This window comes from Scyliorhinus canicula, chromosome 14, assembly GCF_902713615.1.
Source record: "Scyliorhinus canicula chromosome 14, sScyCan1.1, whole genome shotgun sequence".
In the NCBI taxonomy this organism is placed as follows: domain Eukaryota; kingdom Metazoa; phylum Chordata; class Chondrichthyes; order Carcharhiniformes; family Scyliorhinidae; genus Scyliorhinus; species Scyliorhinus canicula.
The window spans coordinates 51,449,188-51,472,681 of record NC_052159.1 but is presented as its reverse complement, the minus strand read 5'-3'; the positions used below and the strand labels follow the sequence as shown (position 1 = coordinate 51,472,681).

The 23,494-nt window shown below is 47.2% G+C and overlaps 1 protein-coding gene across 1 annotated transcript in view; it reads left to right on the top strand.

The window, feature by feature from the left end:
• LOC119977670 (anoctamin-7-like) overlaps positions 1–23,494 on the top strand; it is a 159,428-nt gene that overhangs the window by 6,730 nt on the left and 129,204 nt on the right. The window contains exon 3 of the mRNA XM_038818849.1: positions 7,328–7,450. The gene's annotated coding sequence lies outside the window, so the exon portion shown is untranslated. The remainder of the gene's footprint in view (positions 1–7,327; positions 7,451–23,494) is intronic.

The window sequence follows — 23,494 nt, the reverse complement described above, 5'->3', positions numbered from 1 at the left end:
TCCACCTAACCTGCACATCTTTAGACTGGGAGGAAACCGGAGCACGCGGAGGAAACCCACACATACACGGCGAGAAAATGCATAGACAGTGACCCAAGCCGGGAATCGAACCTGGGACTCTGGAGCTGTGAAGCAACAGTGCTAACTACTGTGCTATGGCACTGCCCCTAAATTTAAAAATGAGGTGGCAACCTGGTGAAGCTACAATACAAGACTACTTGTGTGCCAAACAGCAAGTAATAGACAGAGATAAGCGATTCCACAATAAACGCATAAGATCTTAAAACACAAATTCCAATTAAGGAGCAATTTGGCATGGCTAATCCACTTACCCTGTACATCTTTAGGTTGTGGGAGTGAGACCCATGCAGGCATGAAGAGAATGTGCAAACTCCACACAGACAGTGGCCCAGGTCCAGGATCGAAACCGTGTCCTCACCGCCATGAGGCAGCAGTGCTAACCACTGCACCACCGTGCTGCCTACGAATGCATCAGATCTAAGGTCCGCACTGGCCTTGCCAAATTTAATGAACTATTACTGGGCAGCAAATATAGCCATGGTTATGAAGTGGGTAGTGGGGGAGGAACCGGCGTGTGAGCGGATTGAAGCAGCTTCTTGTAAGAACACTAGCATAGGTACACTGTTGACGGCGGTTCTGCTGTTCTTGCCGGCCAAGTACTCCACGAGCCCGGTACTGGTGGCAGCCCCGAGGGTGTGGGGACAGTAGCAGCAGCATCTGGGGTTGGGGGGTGCCTCGATTTGGACACCGATCTGCAAGAATCATAGATTTGCACCAAGGGGGTTGGATGCGGGGCTCCGGGGGTGACAGCAGATGGGGGTCGAATGGTTTGGGGAATTTTGGGGGGGGCAACTTCTTGGGTCTAGAGGAATTGGAAGAGGGGTATGAGCTGCCCAGTGGGATTAGGCTCCTATACGTAAAAGTGTGGAATTATGTTATGAAGCAGGTGTCATCCTTTCCCATCCTGTCGCTCCCGGGGCTACACGACAAGGTGGTTGTTGAAAACAGGAGTTAGCAAGGGCAGGGTGTCAGATATTTATACGGAATTAATGGATTGGGAGGGAGCCCCAATAGAAGAAGTTAAACGGACGTGGGAGTTGGAGCTGGGAAAGGAAATGGAGGGTGGGTTGTGTGGGGAGGCTTTCAGGAGAGTGAATTCATCCTCTTCATTCGCTAGGCTTAGCCTCATCCAATTTAAATTAATCCATAGGGCGCATATGACTGTGGCCAAAATGAGCAGGTTGTTCGAGGGGTGTGGGTGGTGCATGGGGAGGCCCGCAAACCATGTCCACATGTTTTGGGCTTGTCCAAAGCTGAAGGGGTTCTGGCGGGGGTTCGTTGATGTAATGCCCGAGGTGCTGAAGGTTTTCCCGGGTCCAGAAATGGTGATTTTCGGAGTGTCAGTATACCTGGGAGTATAGGGGCCAGGAGTGTTTTGGCCTTTGCCTCCCTAGTAGCCCGGAGATGGATTTTGTTGGAGTGGAGGGACTCGGGGTTGTCAAAGCCGTACGTGTGGATGAGTGACCTCGCGGAATTCCTCAGGCTGGAAAAAGAGGGTCAGTGGGGAGGTTTGCCCGGAGATGGGCAAAGAGGTTCCCTGTTCTCTTTTTGGTTTTGGTCCTGTTTAATGGGTATATATAAATGCCTTAATAAAAATATTTTTAAAAAGGTCTAAGCTGTACAGTCCTGCCACATCCAGCCGTGAATGGTGATGGAAAATTGAACAACTGACTGGAGGTGGAGGCTCCACAAATATCCCCATCCTCCATGATGGAGGAGCCCAGCACATAGGTGCAAGGGCAAGGCTGAATCTCAGTATCCTCCGGGGGTCGCCAGCATCACAGATGTCAGACTTCAGCCAATACGATTCACTCTACGTGATATCAAGAAACAGCTGAAGGCACCAGATGCTGCAAAGGCCATAGACCCTGACAATATTCCGGAAATAGTCCTGAACAAAGAATGAAGTAAAGTACAACACAGGAACAGGCCCTTCGGCTCTCCAAGCCTGTGCCGACCATGCTGCCCGTCTAAACTAAAATCTTCTACACTCCCGGGGTCCGTATCCCATCCTAATCATGTATTTGTCAAGATGCCCCTTAAACGTCACTATCGTCTCTGCTTCCACCACCTCCTCCGGCAGCGAGTTCCAGGCACCCACTACCCTCTGTGTAAAAAAACTTGCCTCGTACATCTCCTCTAAACCTTTCCCCTCGCACCTTAAACCTATGCCCCCTAGTAATTGACCCCTCTACCCTGGGAAAAAGTCTCTGACTATCCACCCTGTCTTTGCCCCTCATAATTTTGTAGACCTGAAGACTTGTTTTCCAGAAATTGCTGCACCCCTAGCCAAGCTGACTTGTTTTCCAGACATTGCTGCGCCCCTAGCCAAGCTGTTCCGGTACAGCTACAACACTGGCATCCACCTGGCAATGTGGAAAATTGCCCAGGTGTGTCCTGTACACAAGAAACAGGACAAATCCAACCCAGCCAATTAATGCCCTATCAGTCTACAATCTGTCATCAGCAAAGTGATGGAAGGAACCATCAACAGTGCTATCAAGCAGCACTTACTCAGCAATAATCTGCACACGGATACTCAGTTTGGATTCTACCAGGGCCACTCAGTTCCTGACCTCATTACAGCCTTGTTTCAAACGTGAACAAAAGAGCTGAATGCCAGAGGTGAGGTGAAAGTGACTGCCCTTGACATCAAGGCGGCATTTGACCTAGTATGGCATGTTGCTCGTTCTGGGTGAGTGTGCTTTACATTCAATTTGGCTCTGTTTTGTTCCTTAGCTCTAGAGTCGCCAGGTATCGTTAAGATACCGCCACAAGTTTCAAGTTCAAGTTCAGACCAATAACTCCATACACCAGTTAGTAAGTTCAAACAAGACACGTTTATTATAATACAGTTATCTACTAATTGTGCATATAAAACTACAAGACTAGGCTAATCCTACCACTAACAGGCCAAATACTTATCTGGATAAGGGAACTGCCAGATCAGGGAACAACGGCCTCTAGCTTTGTCCTGGAACCGCAGGCTTCCAGTCGGTGTGGACTAAAGGGGTGAGGAGTGTCTATTCTCGTCGCGGGCGTTGTATGACACTTACTTGTCGGTGTAGCAATTGGCCAGGCCTCTCCTCCTCGTGTTCAAGTTCCTGGAGAGCTGCTGCAAAGGTGTTCTGCTGGGAGGGCCAGCTAAGAGAGAGAGCTGGGGTCGGGGTCTCTGTCTTATACTGTTTTGGCTTTCGCGCCCATCTGGGCGGACCCTCTATAAACTTGCAATCGATTGGGTCTCTTCCCAATTGATTGATTTGAATTTCCCCAATAACGGGGCTGTTCATCGATCACTGGGCGGTTCTTGGGGCTGTTTGTATCTTATTGTCCGGGACTCCTGCTGGCGCCGAAGAGTCTAGCTTGGCCTTTGTTATTCTTAATTATGTTCATTGTGCCCGGGAATCGCTCAATTAATATGTGCAGCTTGTTAGTTTCTATGCTGTCTGGTTTCTTCACAGACAGAATCCACAGAGAGGTTATGCAACCTGCTTGCCTCTCTGTCATTGTCCGATTTTCCCTGCATGCAACTCAGTGTTCCATTTTATGTCGGGAAGTGGCCAGCTTTGGTGGCTACACTCCCTCCTTGTGATCCTAACGCGAGTGTCTACTCTCATGGCGTGCGTTGTGTGACACTTACTTGATGGCGGCTGCTGGCCAGGCCTCTCCTCTCCGTGGTCAAGTTTGAGAGCTGCTACAAAGGTGTTCTTGTTGGGAGGGCCGGCAGAGAGAGAGCTGGGGTCGGGGTCTCTGTCTTATATCTCTCCCAGGGTCTCGCGCCCACCTGGGCGAACCCTCTATACACTCGCAATCGATTGGGTCTCTTCCCAATCGATTGATTTGAATTTCCCCAATAATGGGGCAGTCCCTCGATCAATGGGCGGTTCTTGGGGCTTATTGTTTTGGACTTCTCTTGGCGCCGAGAAGTCTGGCCTTCTATTCACTGTAGCGATTTGAGTTAACTTGTTTCCATTGTACCTGGGAATCACTGGGTATCGCCTCATTAGTATGCTAACTTGTTTTCTTTCACAGTGCTGTCTGGTTTCTGCAGCAGTCAGAATACACAAGTGCTTTTGCAAGCTGCTTGCTTTTGCAACATGTCCATTTTCCCTGCATTCTTTGTAATCTTCCATTTTGTGTTGGGCAGTGGCCACCCCAGGCATCAAGGAACCCGAGCAAAACGAGTCAATGGGAATCAGGGTGAAAACTCTCCGCGGGCTGGAGTCATAACTGGCACAAAGAAAGATGGTTGTGGTGCTTGGAGGTCAATCATTGCAGCTCCAGGACATCACTGCAGGAGTTCCTCAGGATAGCATCCTAGGCGCTATCATCTTCAGCTGCTTCATCAATGACCTCCCTTCCATCATAGGGTCAGAAGTGGGGATGTTTGCAGATCACTGCACAATATTCAGCACCATTTAAGACTCCTTAGATAACAAAGTAGTCCATGTCCAAATACAGCATAATATCCAGGTTGTGCTGACAAGTGGTCTGTTACATTTGTGCCACACAAGTGCCCGGCAATTATTATTATTATCTCCTGTGAGAGAGGATCTAACCATCACCCCTTGATACTCTCCACTTGCCTGGATGAGTGCATCTCTAACAACACTCAAGAAGCTCGACACCATCCAGGACAAAGCAGCCCGCTTGATTGCTACCCTTTCCACAAACATTCAATCCCTCCTCCAACGAACACTGACAGCCTTGTGTGCCATCTACAAGATGCACTGCAGGAACTCACCAAGGTTCCTTCGGCTGCACCTTCTAAACCACAACCACCGGGAAGGACAAGAGCAGCAGATACCTGGAAACCCTACCACCTGATGGTTCCCCTCCAAGTAACTCACCACCCAGACTTGGAAATATATTGCCATTCCTTCACTGTCGCTGGGTCAATATCCTGGAACTTAGTCCCTAAGAACACTGTGGGTGTACCTACATCACAGGGCTGCAACGGTTCAAGAAGGCAACTCACCACTACCTTCTGAAGGGTAATTAGGGATGGGCAATAAATGCCAGCCTAACCAGCAATGCCCACATCCTGTAAATTAATTTAGATGTTTTGCATTGTTCTTTGTTGAGGTTCAAGTAGGTGAATTGCTCCCTTTTTTTATTCGTCCTTGGGATGTGGGCGCCCCATTGAGCTAGCATTTGTTGCCCATTACTAATTGCCCTTGAACTGAGTGGCTTGTTAGGCCATTTCAGTGGGGGGCAGTTCAGAATCAACCGCATCGCTGTGTGGGTCTGGAGTCACATGTAGGCCAGACTGGGTAAAGATTGCAGATTTCCTTCCCAGAAGGACATTAGTGAACTAGATGGGTTTTTATGACAATCGGCAATGCTTTCATGGTCATCATTAGACTTTATTGAATTCAGATTTCACCATCTGCATTGTGGGATTCGAACCCGGGACCCCAGAGCATACCTGGGGTCTCTGGATTACTAATCCAGTGACAATACCACTCGGCCACCGCCTCCCCACACCATAGCATTCTGCTGAGAGCCCTTCTCCTCTTCCACCTTCTCCAATCTCCAGCGTCTTAACCTGCTCTCTTCCGCCTCCATTCATTCTCCAAGTCCTCTTGCATTCCAAGGGGATTTCCTACCAGTGGGCTGGTTTAGCACACTGGGCTAAATCGCTGGTTTTTACAGCAGACCAAGGCAGGCCAGCAGCACAGTTCAATTCCCGTATCAGCCTCCCCGAACAGGCGCCGGAATGTGGCGACTAGGGGCTTTTCACAGTAACTTCAGTGAAGCCTACTTGTGACAATAAGCGATTTTCATTTTTCATGTCAGTGAGCAACCTCTTTGTGCAGAAAAGTTGACATCAGCAAAAACTCTTCACCTGCCGCACCACTCCCATTTACAGACTTTTGTAACTTTAAAAACTATTAAAAAAACACAAAATGCTTCCAGAATAGTAACAATTAACTTGTAAGCAGTTGATTATCCCCTTCAGTAAAACTGGTGAAGTAATTTGCTGAACATGTGATCAGCTATGCAAGGTTAAGAAACAACTTTAGTTGGAACATTGAGCTCCAGAATGGAACTGCCGGCATCAAATCAGCATTATAGGTTGATAATCATGATCTGCACGTACTGCTTACTTCAAGGAGATCGGCAGATATTCACTGCGTATGTGAAAATGTCATTACTAACATGACACTTGGCACGATTTGCTTCACAGTGTGCACATGTGCACAGATATCATTTTGGAGCTCTAAGGGTACCATATAGAATGTACTTGAGCAGAATTTTCTGAAGAAAGTACCTGCTGCATTAATGGTCATTAGATTTTGAAAAAAACATCAAGATAGTCTTACAATTTTGTAACAGGCAATTCCACGCAACCAGTCCCTGTCATCATTTATACTCTATGTGAGCAAATAATTCTGATCCCATTTCCCACATCCATGCAACCCTTTTTCCTTCATCCGCCAACCCACTCAAATCTTGCATGTTGACATAATTTCTGCTTTAACAACCAACACCCGTAGCTCCCTGTCTGAAGAAATTTCTCCAGCCCTCTGTTCTAAATCTCTTACTTAACATATGTTTCAGCAAAACCACATCTGCAATAGTGGAATACCTTTTCACCATCCCAAAACATAAGTAGTTCTAGACATTGGTGTAGTCTTTCAATAGAACAAAATCCCCCGAGACTGCATCTGTTTGTGACACAAAGAACTACAGGGAATTTACTGCAGCAGGTTTTTTTGTTTTGTTTTTGTGTTTGCTTTTCTCCGAAGTGAATTTGCAATGGATTCTCACAAACAGCCATCACCAACATGTCATAACAGTCACGAGAAAGGGCAGAGTCTTTGAAAAACAAAAAGCAAAGTTTGTGACAACTGCATTTGGATAAATTATTGAGTGTTTGCCCATACTGTAATTTTCAAATGGAACATATTCTAAAGAGATGAAATGCCCATATTTATAAATGCAATCCACCTAAAATTCAGGACAGACTAACTAGTTATGAAATTTACACAAAGTCCCTAATTACTTCTTAATGCTATGAATATTTAATTATCTAATTGCAGAGTGAATATTGCATCAAAAATTCTGAATTTGTATTAATTTGGAGTAGCAACTATTGTAGTTGAGTTTATCATGAATATATTCCTTCAGTTACAACACATGCCTTCATTGCATCAATATTAGTTTGCATTCTCATTAAATGTTTTTTATCTGATTAGAATTAATGTCACATCAAAAGAACTCAGCTCAATATTCTTCACAGGTTCTACCAGCTTCTCACCAAAATCCAGCAGGACTGAAAAATGATGGAGACCTGGTTTTGAAATGAGGACTGGGCAACCCCATCCAAGCCCAGTCACCCTGTCTTTCTAGCCAGAATGGGAAGGTAGGCACCCAGACTGGCACATAGAATTGTATTTCTATTAGTTTGCACCACTTTTACCAGTTGCATTTTCTTGTAGGGTTGATCGATGGCTTTGCAAATGGAAAAATTAGCTATAGATACTGGAGATAAATGAATCATATCCTAACCGTTGAATTTGTGCATCATTTATTATGCTGTGCATGGCTCTTATGTCATAGAAGTCAAACATTTATCTGTTCTTCCAATGTTATGACAGTTGTGGCTTGATTGATAGCACCCTTGCCTCTGAGTAACAAGGTTGTGAGTTCAATACCTACACCCGGCTTGAGCATAAAGTAATCTCCGCAAATAGTCCAGTACGGTGCAATACTGAGGCAGCGCTGCATTGTTAAAGGCACAAAAGGGAAAATGCTGGAAAATCTCAGCAAGTCTGGCAGCATCTGTAGGGAGAGAAAAGAGCTAACGTTTCGAGTCCGATGACTCTTTGTCAAAACTTTGTTAAAGGCACTGTCTTTTGGATGAGACTTTCAGCAAGGTCACATCTGCCCTTTTAGGTGGATGGGAAAGATCTTATGCCACTATTTTGAAGAACAGTTGAGTTATCCTCATTGTTTTGGCCATATTTATCCCTCAACAGCATCACAAAAACAAATTATCTGATCATTATCACATTGTTGTTTGTGGGCTTATGAAGTGTGCAAATTAGCTGCTGCCTTTCCACCATGTAACTACACTTCAAAAAGTATTTTGTCGGCTGTATAGAATATTAAGATGCTGTGTGCTCATGAAAGGTGTTTCATAAACACAAGCCTTTTTTTAAATAAAGTTAGAGTATCCAATTATTTTTTTCCAATTAAGGGACAATTTAGTGTGGTCAATTCGCCTAGCCTGCACATCTTTTTGGGTTGTGGGGGTGAGACCCATGCAGACACGGGTAAATGTGCAAACTCCACCCCAACAGTGATCCGGGGCCGGGATCAAACCCAGGTTCTCGGTGCTGTGAGGCACAGTGCTAACCACTGCGCCACCATGCCATCTCTATATAAACACAAACCTTTATTTCTTCTTTTCCTCTGCTTTCACATAACTTGAAAGGTCACCCATATGCTTTCCAGTGAACATGTCTTACCATTTAATTTGTTTGTGATTCATTTAATTACATATGCACATCACATAACAAATCATAAATCTTTGATATGAACTGAATACCTGTTCATTTGTGTAAACTATTATTTTATGAAGTTTCACCAACATTGATATATCTTCATAAATTTATAGAACATAGAACAGTACAGCACAGAACAGGCCCTTCGGCCCTCGATGTTGTGCCGAGCCATGATCACCCTACTCAAACCCACGTATCCACCCTATACCCATAACCCAACAACCCCCCTTTAACCTTACTTTTTTAGGACACTACGGGCAATTTAGCATGGCCAATCCACCTTACCCGCACATCTTTGGACTGTGGGAGGAAACCGGAGCACCCGGAGGAAACCCACGCACACACGGGGAGGACGTGCAGACTCCGCACAGACAGTGACCCAGCCGGGAATCGAACCTGGGACCCTGGAGCTGTGAAGCATTTATGCTAACCACCATGCTACCGTGCTGCTTATAATGATGTAATAAAGTCTCAATATTGAATTGATGCACACCATCTGTATTCTTTATACTAAAATTAGCTAAAATAAAGCAGCTCTCATGCTGAGGAAACAATTAAGGTTTATTTTTATAGACCAACAGATCATAAGAAATAGGAGCGGGAGTAAGTCATTCAGTCTCTTGTGCCTGCTCTGCCATTCAATAGGACCATGACTGATCTGATTGTGGCCTTAACTGTACTTCCTGCCCGTCTCTCACAACAATTGAGTCTTGTTGGTTAAAAGTCTAACTCAGCTTTGAATATATATTCAATGTCCCATGCAGCCTCCACCACCCTCTGGGGCCGAGAATTCCAAAGTCTAACGACTCTGAGAGAAAAAATCCTCCTCATTCCTGTCTTTAATTGGGAAACCCCCTTTTTAAAAAAAAAACTGTGCCGCTTAGTCCTTGACACCCCCAGAAGGGGAAACATCCTCCCAGCATCCAGCCTGTCAACTCCCCTCAGAATCTTATGTTTTCCATTCTTCTCAACTCCAATAAGTATAGGCCTAATCTCCTCAGTCTTTCCTTATAAGACAGCACCTTCATCCCAGTAATCAGCCAAGTGAACCTTCTTCAAACTGCTTCCAATGCAATTATTTTCCTCCTTAAGTAAGGCGACCAAAACCATATGCACTACACCAGATCTAGTCTCATAGCCCTGTACAGCTTTAGCGACACTTCAACCGCATTGCAATAAAGGCTAGCTTTTTATGATTTATATAGCAGAACACCCAAATCCCTCTGAACCACAGATTTCCGCAGCTGCTCTCTATTTAAATACTATTCTACTTTTCTATTCTTCCTATCAAATTGGACAGGCTCACGCTTTCAGACATTATACCCCTGCTTATATGTTACTCCCTCCATACCCTGAGCTCTTAGCTTCTGCAGTAACCTTATATGTGGCTCAAGCATTTTCCTTTATGACAGATGTTAGGCTACCTGTCCTGCACTTGGCTGCTTTTTAAAAAAATCTCTCCTGTCTTAAATGAAGGTGTTACATTTGTGATATTCCAATATACAGCAACCTTTCCAGAATTCAGGGAATTTTGAAAACTTGCAGCTATCTCTGCAGCCACTTCTTTTAAGGGTTTAGGATGAAAGCCATCAGATTCCAGGGGACTTGGCAGTCTTTACTCCCAATAGTTTTTCCAATACCTTTCCCATTGTGATTGTTTTAAGTTGCTCACATTTCTGTCTTGATTTTCAACTATTCTTTGGATGTTTTTTGGATTTTCTACAGTGAAGATTAATATAAAATACTTGTTCAATCCATTTGCTTGTTTATGATTTTTAATTCCCCATCTCATCCTCTAAAGGACCAACGCTTACTTTAGCTACTCTTTTCCTTTTTATATACAGTATTTGGAAAAACTCTTACACTTTTTATATTCCCAGCTGGATTTCTCTCATACTCTAATTCTGCCCTCATTTTTAGTTTCAAGTATTCTTTGCTGACTTCAAAAATTAGTTCAATTGTCTGACCTACCACAGTATTATAAACATTTGTTCAATTTAATAGTATCAGCACGGTAGCACAGTGGTTAGCACTGCTGCTTCACAGCACCAGGGTCCCAGGTTTGATTCCCGGCTTGGGTCACTGTCTGTGCGGAGTCTGCACGTTCTCCCTGTGTCTGCGTAAGTTTCCTCCGGGTGCTCCGGTTTCTTCCCACAAGTTCCGAAAGACGTTCTATTAGGTAATTTGGACATTCTGAATTCTACCTCTGTGAACCCGAACAGGTGCCGGATTGTGGTAATAAGGGGCTTTCCACAGTAACTTCATTGCAGTGTTAATATAAGCCTACTTGTGACAATAAAGATTATTATTATATCTTTAATTTACTTAATTGGCCATGGATAGTAAATCCTTCTCATAGAGCATTATATCTTTGTTGAAAGTTATGAAATATCTCCCCAAATGTCTGCCACTGATTCTGTACTGTGCAAACTTTTAAACCTATTTTCCCAATTCACTTTAGCCAACTCTGTCTTCATATCATTGTAATTGTCATTATTTAAGCTGAAGGCAATTATCTTAGACCCATGTTTCTGACCCTCAAACTGAATTTGAAATTCTATCATATCATAATCAGTAAGTCAAATGACATATTCCTTCAGTTGTTTGGAATACGCAGAGTACAGATTGTACTCTACCAGCCTGCACTTGCAAAGCCCAAAACAAAATGTCTGCTGTTAGATGTGATTCTGCAATTGGGCAGCACTTACTGAATGTGTTAATATCTATGCTAACAACCAATTTAAGATGATCAGTTGAGCTCAAAACATGGCTCACTTATGCTTGCTACAAGTGGCATATATTCATACACAGGGACCTGTTCGCTGCAAAAAGGAGAAGAATATGTCGAAACTATACATCTTTTTTGAATGACATGGAATCTTAGGGAGCCTATAGTTTCCTGTTTTTTCTCCATGACAATGTCTTGGCTAATCAAAGTTGACTTGCCAACCAATCAGGACCCAGTTCTCCTGTAACATAAACTGTTGCTGTTTGAAATTTGACATTCTTGCATTTGTCCCGATGAGAGCAAGACAAAAGCTTGTCTCTCTTTTTAGCAATATCACATTCTATGCTACCTATTGACAATCAGTAAGTAATTTGTGTTATCTTTGTCAATTAACACAAGAGCAATAAATCGGCACTCCTTAGCCAGTAAAAAAAATCTATGTTGTAGCTATGAGAGCACTGTATCCTAGCCTCTAGACCACCAGCAAAGCGGTGTAGAAGCTTTGAGAGTTGGCTGATCTACACCACCTTCGCCATTTCTTCACTTCAGACCATTTTCCCCAGGGACAACTTTCATCTACGGTTGGTTCTTCTTATGAACTTTGCCTTCTCTGTTTTTTTGTTTTGCAACTTGTTTATCCTACCTTACTACAACATCCACATATAATACATGTGATCATCCACAAGAAGCTCACATTTCATTGTATGGAGATAAAAATATTTTGTCATCTTTGATTAATTTTGATGCCAACTACACATAGATAATGAACTAACAATAACCTTTCATTGTAAGTTATATATTCACTTTGTTGTGCCTATAAAATTGACACCCGAGCAACTCTTATTTTTTGTATCTAACAATGTGGTTATTTATTTAAACTAAGAATAAATAACTAATGTGTCTTGTTTCATTGATTTTTTTAATTTATTCATGGGATGTGGGCATCACTGGCATGGCCAGCATTTACTACCCATCCCGAATTGCCATTGAGTAGGTGAGGGTGAGCTGCCTTCTTGAACCGCTGCAGTCCACGTGGTGTAGGTGCTCCCACAGTGCTGTTAGGGTGAGAGTTCCCACCCTAACAGCAATGAGAGTAAAGGAATAACGATAAAAGTCCAATTGGATAAGCGAGTGTGGTAAGGAAGGAACCTCCAGGTGATGGTCGCATGACGCATGTGTTAATCAACTCGGTCCTCTGACAAACTCACTTTCTTTGGGTTTAATTTGGACACAACATACACCAATTTATCAGTAGTCTAACTGCTCAACTAATCAAACCCATTTTCGAGGCATCCCAGATGGTATGTAAACATGTGGTAGACCTCTTGCATACGTAAATGCGGGGCCTAATCTCTGTTGAAGGACCTGATAATAAAATAGTTTAGGATGAGACAAACAGATCTTGGACCTGCCCTGCTCCAAATTCCTCAGTGGCTCCTTTTTGTGAGGGTCACAAAGAATCCAGCACGAGTTGAAGGACAGTAAGAAGTAATATAGCAGCAGCAGCATACTCCTCTCTAGCTGGTTCCAAACTGGCCAGCTTTATTTATGCAGGGAATCTCCTAATGATTTCACCGCCCCCCTCATTGGGGAAGCTCATACTCCCAAAGGATTGTGGGATTGCCATTAGTCCCCAGCCAGTGGTAAGCAGGCAGGTTATAACATCCCTCCCCCGCAAAGCCCAAGGAAGCCACCGAAGACCCTGGTGAAGGAGGGCATCGGACTTGTTTTGCCGCAGGCCAGACACCATTTGCATGAGGCAGCATGTACTGAGACGGAGAACGGCGCTTCCGTGATGAACGGCGTAACGGTTGTACATCCACGGCCCGTGGGCCCGAGGATTCCCCCTCTGAGATGTCCTGTGTCTCCATCTCAGAGTCGGAGTCCGCTGCCTCCATCATCTCGGCGTCTCTATCTCTACATGGTTCTGCAACGACCTGCACATGCTTTAAGTGCAGCACCAGAGGACGATTGTGAGGAATACTCTCCACTGTGTCTGGTCTCTGTTGCTGTAGAAATGAGCTCCTCGGGAGGGGAATCTTTGGAAGTGATCGTCTTCTGGACCGAACATGGTCTACATGCTTGTGCTGGAGACGCCCTTGGGCTTGCACCTGGTAAGAGATAGGGCCCGTTTGGCGAAAGATTACGCCAGGGATCCACTGGGCACCACCAGCAAAATTTAGAACGAACACTGGGTTATCGGGCGCAAACTGCCAAATCGGCTGATGCCAATAAAAACCATGTCCCTGCCATTCTTGAGTGTGGCGTGCTTTTGCACCAATGTCAGCGAAAACCACGCGAAGGCGGGTGCGAAGTCTCCGGCCCATTAGGTGTTCCGCGGGAGCTACCGCAGTCACCGCATGTGGGGTGGTCCGATATGAAAACAACGAGTCAGTCTCATGTCCAGAGACCCGGAAGACTGCTTCTTTAGGTCTTGTTTGAATGTCTGCACTGCGCGCTCCGCCAACCCATTGGAAGCCGGGTGATATGGAGCGGTGCGGATATGGCTTATGCCGTTCATCTTCGTAAACCTCTCAAACTCATCACTTGTGAATGGAGTGCTGTTGTCCGTGACCAAGACCTCGGGGAGGCCATGCGTACTGAAAGACAAACACATCTTCTCGCTTGTTGCACAGGACGTTGTGCTTACCATCTTATGCACCTCTAGCCATTTAAACTGGGCGTTGATTAATAGAAGGAACATGGATCCTTGAAAAGGGCCGGCGAAATCCGCATTCAAGCGCGCCCAAGGCCGTCCTGGCCATTCCCAGTGATGTAGGGGCACGGCCGGCGGAAGCTTCTGGTGCTCCTGGCAAATGGAGCAGTTTTGGGTCACCTTCTCAATGATGGTATCGAGGCCTTGCCACCAGACATAATACCGGGCCAACATTTTCATTTTTGTCACACCCGGATGCCCATTGTGCAAGTCTCTCAGCATCAGCTCCTGTCCTTTTTCTGGGACAATCACACGTGTCCCCCACAAGAGGACACCGTCTTCCACACTAAATTCTGATAGCTTGGAGTAACATGCCCGCAACTCGCCTGGGAGCTGTCTATGCTACCCACCATACAGGACTATGTGCCAAACCCTTGACAGGACTGGCTCCGTCTGGGTCCATTCACTGATCTCCCTTCGAGGAGGAACATCCGACGGCCACTGGCGTCGATCCTGACATCGCCTCGCCCAAAGTACCACAAGGGTGCGGGGAGACGCTTTTGGACGGAAGGGGTTGCGCCCCAAGGCATGCACCTCCATTCCCAATAGCTCCTGCACTCCCCGTTCTGTGTTTTATCGGGACAATACTATTTGAATGGCGTGTTGAAAAGTCAATGTGGTATTGTGGTATTTCCATTAGTCCCCAGCCAGTGGTAAGCAGGCAGGTTATAGCACTCCTGTACCTGCAAACAAAAGGTAAGGGGCTGAATTCTCCGCCAGCGGGATGCTCCATTTTGCCAGCAGCCCGGGGGTTTCCTGACTACCCCACAATGGGAAACACCATTGACCAGCCGGCGTAACGGAGCATCCCGCTGGCGTGCTGAAACAGAAATGTAGCGAAGCGGAACTGAGAATCCAGCCCAAGATATTTATAAAACTTTTCCTGTGAGCAGAATGCTCCTTGACTCCAGTCTTCACAATCAGCCCTCCCTCTATCCCATCAACCAGGACTTAGCAGAATGTTGCATGCAAGGCACAAAGACTGAAATTGATATTTCCCATTGAGCAAACTGCCTGCAGATGTGCAAAAGGCACCAGCACCACTCTTCATGGGCGGGATTCTCTGTTTCTGAGACTAAGTGTTGATGCCAACACAGAATCCGTGGACTTTTACGACAGAAAAACCACGCTGCACCTGGACCGATTCTGCTAGCACCGGTGCCGCGTGGAACAAAATCCATTCCAATGAAAAACAGTGCGGATTCGGCGGGTCCGTGATCGACACTCGGGAGGCTGACAAGCTGCAGCCGCACATACACGTTACTCAGCTCACACACACTTATCCAAGCCAAAAAGATGGCAATGGTTGTGGAGTGCGCCCATACAGCTGATAGGTCAGCTGATGCCAGAGGGCACCTCAGGGGTGGCCTGGGGGGAGACACCTATACGACCTGTGGCACCAAGTTCAAAGTAGGCCATTAGTGGTGCGCACAGCTGCACTGCTGTCTTGCCAACTGCGGCAATGGTAATCCATGCCCGTCCCCGAATTCACAGCCCACCTCCTGGTCACTCCCCACAACTCCCCCTGGCAGGAGCTCCTGGCCAGGGGCACAACTGTCAGCAAACTATGGCAATTTGGACACCTTCCATACCCCCTCTCTCTCTCCCCATCAGCAACCACCACACCAGTTTCACAATTTTTAAAAGCACAAGTGAAACACACCGTCGGGAACTCGGCCCATTGGAGGTGGGGAATCGTGGAGGCCCCGGAGAACACCGCTAATTATATGCAAATAGTGTCTACATGTGGAGTGAAATGGCATTGACGCCGTTTTCAAGGTGATGGAGAATCGCGATTTGGCATCAAATCGGCACCTGCCGCGATTTTGGAGTCCAAAGCTATTCTCCGCCCAATCGCAGTTTCCGATTTCAGTGTCGGTAACGTAGAGTCCCGCCCTGTACCAATGAGATGTAATGTTTACAAAAATTGATCCTAGGACTTCTTGGTTCAGATGTGAAGTGTCAAGTCTCGGACTGAAAACAGATCTTGATGGAAATTGGCCTCCTAATGTAAAATGTGGAACCTTCCTCTTACGTTGGGCTCAGCTAATTATTTGTTAAACTTGTTAAGAGTGGGCCTTTTTCCCCTCTCTATTTTAAGAAAATAAAGACATAAGAAACTGGAGCAGGAATGAACAATACAGCCTCTCACGTCTACTCCAACATGGATACAATCATAGAATACCTACAGTGCAGAAGGAGTCCATTTGGTCCAAGGTGTCTGCATTGACCCACTGCACCCAGGCCCACTCCGCTGCCCTATCCCCGTAATCCCACCCAACGTTTGGACACTAAGGGGTAAATTAGCATGGCCAAACCACCTTAGCTTTGGACTGTGGAAGGAAACCGGAGCACCTGGAGGAAACCCACGCAGACACAGGGAGAATGTGCAGACTCCACATAGACCGTCACCCAAGTTCAGAATCGAGCCCGGGTCCCTGGTGCCGTGAAGTAGCAGTGCTAACTACTTTATCACCGTGCCACCAATCTTGGTCTCAACTTCACTTTTCCCCTTGGTCCTCATATCCTTTCCCTGAGAGATCCGAGGTCCGACAATCTTCAGCTGCTTCAGCAATGACCTCCCTTACATCATAAGGTCAGAAGTGGGGATTTTGTGGAGCACTGCACAATGTTCAACACCATTAGCAGTTCCTCAAATAATGAAGCAGTCCATGTCCAAATGCAGCAAGACCTGGACAATGTCTAGGCTTGGGCTGACAAGTGACAAGTTACATTTGCGCCACACAAGTGCCAGGCAATGACCATCTCCTACAAGAGAGAATCTAACCACCACCCCTTGACATTCAATGGCATTACCATCGCTGAATCCCACACAATCAACATCCTGAGGGTTACTATTGATCAGAAACTGAGCTGAACTAGCCATATTAATACTGTGGCTACCAGGGCACGTCAAAGGCTAGGAATCCTACGGCGAGTAACTCACCTCCTGACTCCCCCAAAGCCCATCCACCATCTGCAAAGCACAAGTTAGGAGTGTAATGGAATACTCTCCACTTGCCTGAATGTGTGCAGCTCCAACAACACTCAAGAGGTTCAACACTATCCAAGACAAAGCAGCTTGCTTGCTTGCTACCCCTACCACAAACATTCAAAGCCTCCACTACCACTGAACTATGGCAGCCGATTGTACCATCTACAAGATGCACTACTGTAACTCACCAAGGTTACTTAAACAGCACCTTCCAAATTCACGACCACTACCATCTAGAAGGACAAGAGCAACAGATACCTGGGAACCCCACCACCAGGAGGTTCCAGTCCAAGTCACTCGCCAACCTGACTTTGAAATATATCGCAATTCCTTCACTGCCACTGGGGCAATATCCTGAAACTCCCTCCCTAACAGCACACCTCCTAGAACTCCCTAACAACACAGCTCAAGGACTTTAGCGGCTCAAGAAGGTAACTCGCCACCACCTTCTGAAGGGCAACTAGGAATGGTAATAAATGCTGGTCTAACCAGGAACACCTACATCCCGTAAATGAATTTTTAAAAAGATCAAAAATGTATCACGTTAACCTTCGAGGATTGTAATTTGTTAGACCAGTTGCACCCTTGAGCAGTATAAACACTGTGGGCGCGATTCTCCCAGACAGGGAGAAATCGTAAGGCTGGCGTCAAATCCGGGCGGGTTTGACGCCAGCCCCCCCCCCCCTCCCCGACCGGGAACCGATTCTGGTCCCCGGTCGGGGCTAGTATGCCGCGGCCGTAAACTCCGGCATCGCGGGCTTAACGAATTTCGTTAAGCCCGCTTGCCAGAGTTTGCGCCGGCTGACGGGTCACATGACGTCAGCCGCGCATGCGCGGATTGGAAGACTCCAACCCGCGCATGCGCGGATGACATCATCGCGCATTTGCGCGAAACCCGTGCATGCGCGGGCCGGGATGCCCCTCAGCCGCCCCGCGAAGTGATACAGCGGGGCGGCGGAAGGACAAAGAGTGCGCGGGTATCGGACACCGATCACGGGCCCATGGCACCCTTGGCACGGCCGTGGTACTGCCGTGCCAATCGGTGCCATGGTTTTCAAAATCGGCACTTTACGGCCGTTTTTACGAACGGCCAGACCAGGTGTGTTTGCCGTTCGTAAAAACAGCCGTAAAGGGCTTGGACTTCGGCCCATCGGCCAGCTGAGAATCGCTGCTGGCTGTAAAAAAACGGCGGCAGCGATTCGTGTCGGGCGTGGGGAGGGGGGGGGGGGGGGTGAGAATAGCGGGAGGGCGTCGGACTAGCGTGGCCGTAAAAATTTACGACCCCCGCTATTCTCCGCACCGTCGTGAGTGCGGAGAATTGCGCCCTGTATATTCGGACTTGGCAGCATTTTGTACTGGCTGAGTGGCATAATTTTATTTTAATTCATAGACTGAGTTTAGAAGAGTCAGAGGTGACTTGAATGAAACCTTTAAGATCCTGAGGGGTATTGATAGGATGAATGGGAAAAGGATCTTTCCTCTTGGCGTAGAATCTAGAATTTGGGGTAACGGTGTAAAAATAAGGGATTGCTCATTTAAAATGGAGATGAGTTTTCCCTCAGAGGGTCGTGAGTCTCTGGAACTCTCTTCCTCAAAAGGTAATGGAAGCAGAGTCTTCGAATATTTTTGAGAGATTATTAATTAAACTGATAATCCAGGAGACATGGAGAGAAAGGCTTAAACAGATTTATTCTGAACTCAAAAGTAAAACCACGGCATACTTGCGGCACTACAGGCCTGTTCTCCTCGTCATGCTGCCCAAGTTTATGGCTGCAGCCACTTCATCACAGGCGGCACTGGCTGCCCTGTGGCTTACTCTCCGGGACCCTCGGGGGGAACAGGACATCCCTCCTGGCATCTCGGAGCCTCCCCATGTCTGTGTCTCCAAATCTTGTGTCGGTTTTCTCAGCGCCATGGCTCCGAAATTAGTGGGGTTGGCTGTGCAAGTGCTGTTTAAGAGTTACCCGACCTTGTTAGCTGGGGTAGGCTGGTGAGCATGGTCCCTGCGAATCAGCCTTCAGTTGCAGCAAGAGGCCCATGGGGCCTCGTTAAGTGGACCAATTAACATCGTATTGCATTGCTGGCCTTGTCGGGCCGAGCACTGGGAAGCTTGCAACAATTCCCGCTCGCTACCACACTTAGAAATCTTTCCGGAGCGCAGTACAGCGGCGCAGTGGTTAGCACTGCAGCCTCATGCTGCCTAGGTCCCAGGTTCGGTCCCGGCTCTGGGTCACTGTCCGTGTGGAGTTTGCACATTCTCCCTGTGTCTGCGTGAGTTTCACCCCCACAACCCAAAGATGTGCAGGGTAGGTGCATTGGCTGCACAAAATTGCTCCTTAATTGGGAAAAATGAATTAGACACTCTAAATTTATAAAAAAAACAAAAGAAAAGACATCTTTCTAGAGAATCGTGCCCATCAGCTTATTTAATTTGATAAGTTTCCTTTGGTTTTTAAGGTTCAGTTTTCTGCTGGTCATGCCTTTTTATAAGCGGCACTTTTATTAGGATATTTTTAAATTGGGTTGATGACATTGAGGCAACTCTATGTCTCCTTATTGGTCAATTAAAAGGCTAAATTTCCACAGCTGAATAAATGCAATTAGTGAGGCACCACTGAATATGTATTTATTCTACAATTTAGCATTTTAGGGTTAATCAACTGAATAGGCTAACAGAAATTAACTGAAGAACAAATTAAAAGGGGCTGCCCCTAGTAGGAACGCAGCCCAAAAATAACAAAAGTGTATTCTACAATTTATACTGGTGGTCTACACAAGTGACACTGAGCAGCACAAATAATGAGCAATAAAGAAATAAACCAGTTTGTTAGGGACAGTCTTAAAAGTTCTCACTCCAAGCCAAAAAATATTGTTTAAACTCCCCCTCGGCAGCACGTAGCACAGTAGGTAGGTAGGGCTGTTGTTTCACAGCTCTAGGGTTCCAGGTTCGATTCCCAGCTTGGGTCACTGTCTGTGTGGAGGCTTCATGTTCTCCCTGTGTCTGCGTGGGTTTTCTCCACGTGCTCCGGACATTCTGAATTTTCCATTAGTGCACCCCAACAGGCGCCAAAATGCGGCGACTAGGGATTTTTCACAGTAACCTCATTGCAGTGTTAATATAAGCTTACTTGTGACAATAAATATTATTATTATTATGCTCAGTTTATGAAGATTTTGCTCTTTTCCAAAAATGTACCCCTAATACTTACCTATTGATAAATCATTGATTTGAAAATAGGAAATGGACGATATATGTTTATGTAATTTTGTACTGGGCCTCGAACTCTGATTCATCTTCAGAAGACTTCCATACAATTAAAGTTGAGGACACAATTCATGATGAAATTAAATTTCAAGCTTTCCTCCTGGCATGGTCAGCGGTGTCCTGGATGGGGCACCGGTAGTTCTGGTAAACGTGCACGCACCCAATTGGGACGACACAGACTTCATAAAAAAAGTCCATGGCGGAAATCCCCGACATTGACCCACACTGACTGATCATGGGGGCAACTTTAACTGTGTACAGGACCCATAAATGGACTGATCGAACCTCAGGCATGGACAGGGAACTGGGAGCATTCATGGAGCAGATGGGGGCGGTGGACCCATGGCGGTTTCTACACCCCGGTGAGAAGGAATTCTCATTCTTTCCGCCGGTGCACAAAGCATACTCAAGGAGAGACTTCTTTGCAGTGGGGAAATCGGTGCTTCCAGGAATAGTAAGGGCGGAATACTCCACGATAGTCATCTCCGAGCATGCTCCGCATTACATGGATGTGAGGTTAGAGACGGGCCAAACCCAATGTCCCACGCGGAGCTCCATGCAGGCAGGTTTCTGGTGGACTTTATTAAAGAATTTGCACCAGCACTGGCCCCAAACTTACAGGATATGTTCGCAGAATCGTTAGTAAGGGGGTTCCCTCTCTCCAACGCTAACATAGGCCACAATATTGCTGATCCCCAAAAAAGACAAAGACCTGACGGAATGTGAATCATACAGACCCATTTCACTGCTCAACATAGAGGCGAAAATACCCGCAAAAGTCCTGGCCCAGAGATTGGAGAACTGTGTACCGGATGTGGTCGCAGAGGACCATATGGGTTTTGTTAAGGGTAGACAGCTAACTGCGAAATTAGGCAGCTGCTGAATGTAATAATGACCCATCTGGAGAGAGAACACCAGAAGCGATCATCTCCCTGGACGCAGAAAAGGCCTTCGACAGAGTCGAGTGGAAGTACCTCCTTGAGCTACAGGAGCGGTGATGAGCCATCAATCGAACGCGAGACGAGTTGCTGTACAAAAGTTAGGCTTTAATAAGCTAGAAGTTAGCCCTGCGGTCGACTACAGTAAATGGATGACCGCCTGGCGTTCTGGGTATTTATACCTCGCTCTGAGGCGGGGTTAACTCAGCCTCTCGACCAATCGGTCTCAACCAATCGGTCGAGAGGCACATGACCGACCAGGGCCAATGGTAAGCCAGTGTTCTGCACCAATGGCAGACAGCTATGCAAATCATACCACCACATTCACCCCTTGCGGAGAAAGAAGCCGGGGGGGGGGGGAGAACTGGTGGTATGAGTAGCAGCCAGAGAAGGGAGAAAAACTTTGGCTTCCCACAGGCCTAGACAATTAACAATAGTACACATTGTCCATACAAGGTCCATGGAGTTGTTGACAAATTAAATAGACTCGATCAGCCTTTTCGGTGCCCGTGACGTCCTGGCAGACCGGGTGATGTTGGTTCAGCCGATGGTGGTGGTTCCGCTGATGTCCCGGAGTCCGAGAGCGATGGTCCTTGAACAGTCTCCGTCACCCGGGCTGGTGGTGGAGACGCCATGGATGGGGAAGTGGTGGCCTGGGAGGGGCGCTGGGGGGAAAAAAACAGGGGGGGTCTGTGGTGAAGGGGGGAGGGCCGCACACCGGCGGGTGCCAGATCCCGGAGGGAGACCGTGTCCTACCAACCGTCGGGGTACTCCACGTACACATACTGCGGGTTAGCGTGGAGTAACTGGACTTGTTCCACCAACGGGTCGGACTTGTGCACCCGCACATGCTTCCGGAGCAAGATGGGTCCGGGGGCGGCCAGTCACGTTGGGAGAGGGGATCTGGAGGACGACTTTCTGGGGAAAACAAGAAGTCGTTCATGAGGTGTCTGATTTGTTGTGGTACAGAGGAGTGAGCGGATAGAATGTAGGGCATCGGGGATAACCTCTTGCCATCGGGAAATAGGGAGATCTCTGGACTGGAAGGCCAGTAGTATGGTCTTCCAGATGGTACCATTCTCCCACTCGACCTGTCCGTTACCCCGAGGGTTATAGCTGGTCGTCCTGCTAGAGGCAATGCCCCTGTTGAGGAGGAATTGACGCAGCTCGTCGCTCATAAATGAGGACCCCCGATCACTATGTATGTATGCGGGTAGCCGAACAGGGAGAAGATGGAGAGGAGGGCCTTAATGATGGTTGATGTGGTCATGTCGGGGCAGGGAATGGCGAAGGGGAAGCGGGAGTATTCGTCGATTGCCACCAGGAAGTAAATATAGCGGTTGCTAGAGGGAAGGGGCCACTTGAAGTCAATGCTGAGACGTTCGAAGGGGCAGGATGCTTTGATCAGATGTGCGCGCTCGGAGCGGTAGAAGTGCGGTTTTCAATCTGCGCAGATGTGTCGGTCACGAGTTACTGTCTTGACTTCCTCGATGGAGAAAGGCAGGTTGCGGGCCTTAATGAAATGGTAGAAATGGGTCACCCCTGGATGGCAGAGGTCTGCGTGGAGGGAGCGGAGGCGGTCCATCTGCGCGCTGGCGCACGTACCGCGGGACAGGGCATCAGGAGGCTCATTAAGCTTCCCAGGACGATACACAATCTCATAGTTGTACGTGGACAACTCGATCCGCCACCGTAAGATCTTGTCATTCTTAATCTTGCCCCTCTGTGCATTATCAAACATGAAGGCCACTGACCGTTGGTCAGTGAGGAGGGTAAACTTCCTGCCGGCCAAATAGTGCCTCCAATGTTGCACAGGTTCGACTATGGCCTGGGCTTCCTTTTCCACAGAGGAGTGGCGGAGTTCGGAAGCCTGGAGGGTTCTGGAGAAGAAGGCCACGGGTCTGCCTGCTTGGTTCATGGTGGCTGCCAGAGCTTATTCTGATGCGTCGCTCTCGACCTGGAAGGGGAGGGACTCGTCGATGGCGCGCATCATGGCCTTTGCGATGTCCGCTTTGATGCGGCTAAGGGCCTGGCAGGCCTCTGTCGATGGCGGGAAGGTCGTGGTTTGAATGAGGGGATGGGCCTTGTCGGCGTAATTGGGAACCCATTGGGCGTAGTAAGCGAAGAAACCCTGGCAGCGTTTGAGGGATTTGAGGGTATTGGGGAGAGGGAGTTCCATCAGGGGGTGCATGCGTTCGGGGTCGAGGCCTATCACTCCGTTACGCACTACGTAGCCGAGGATGGCTAGACGGTCGGTG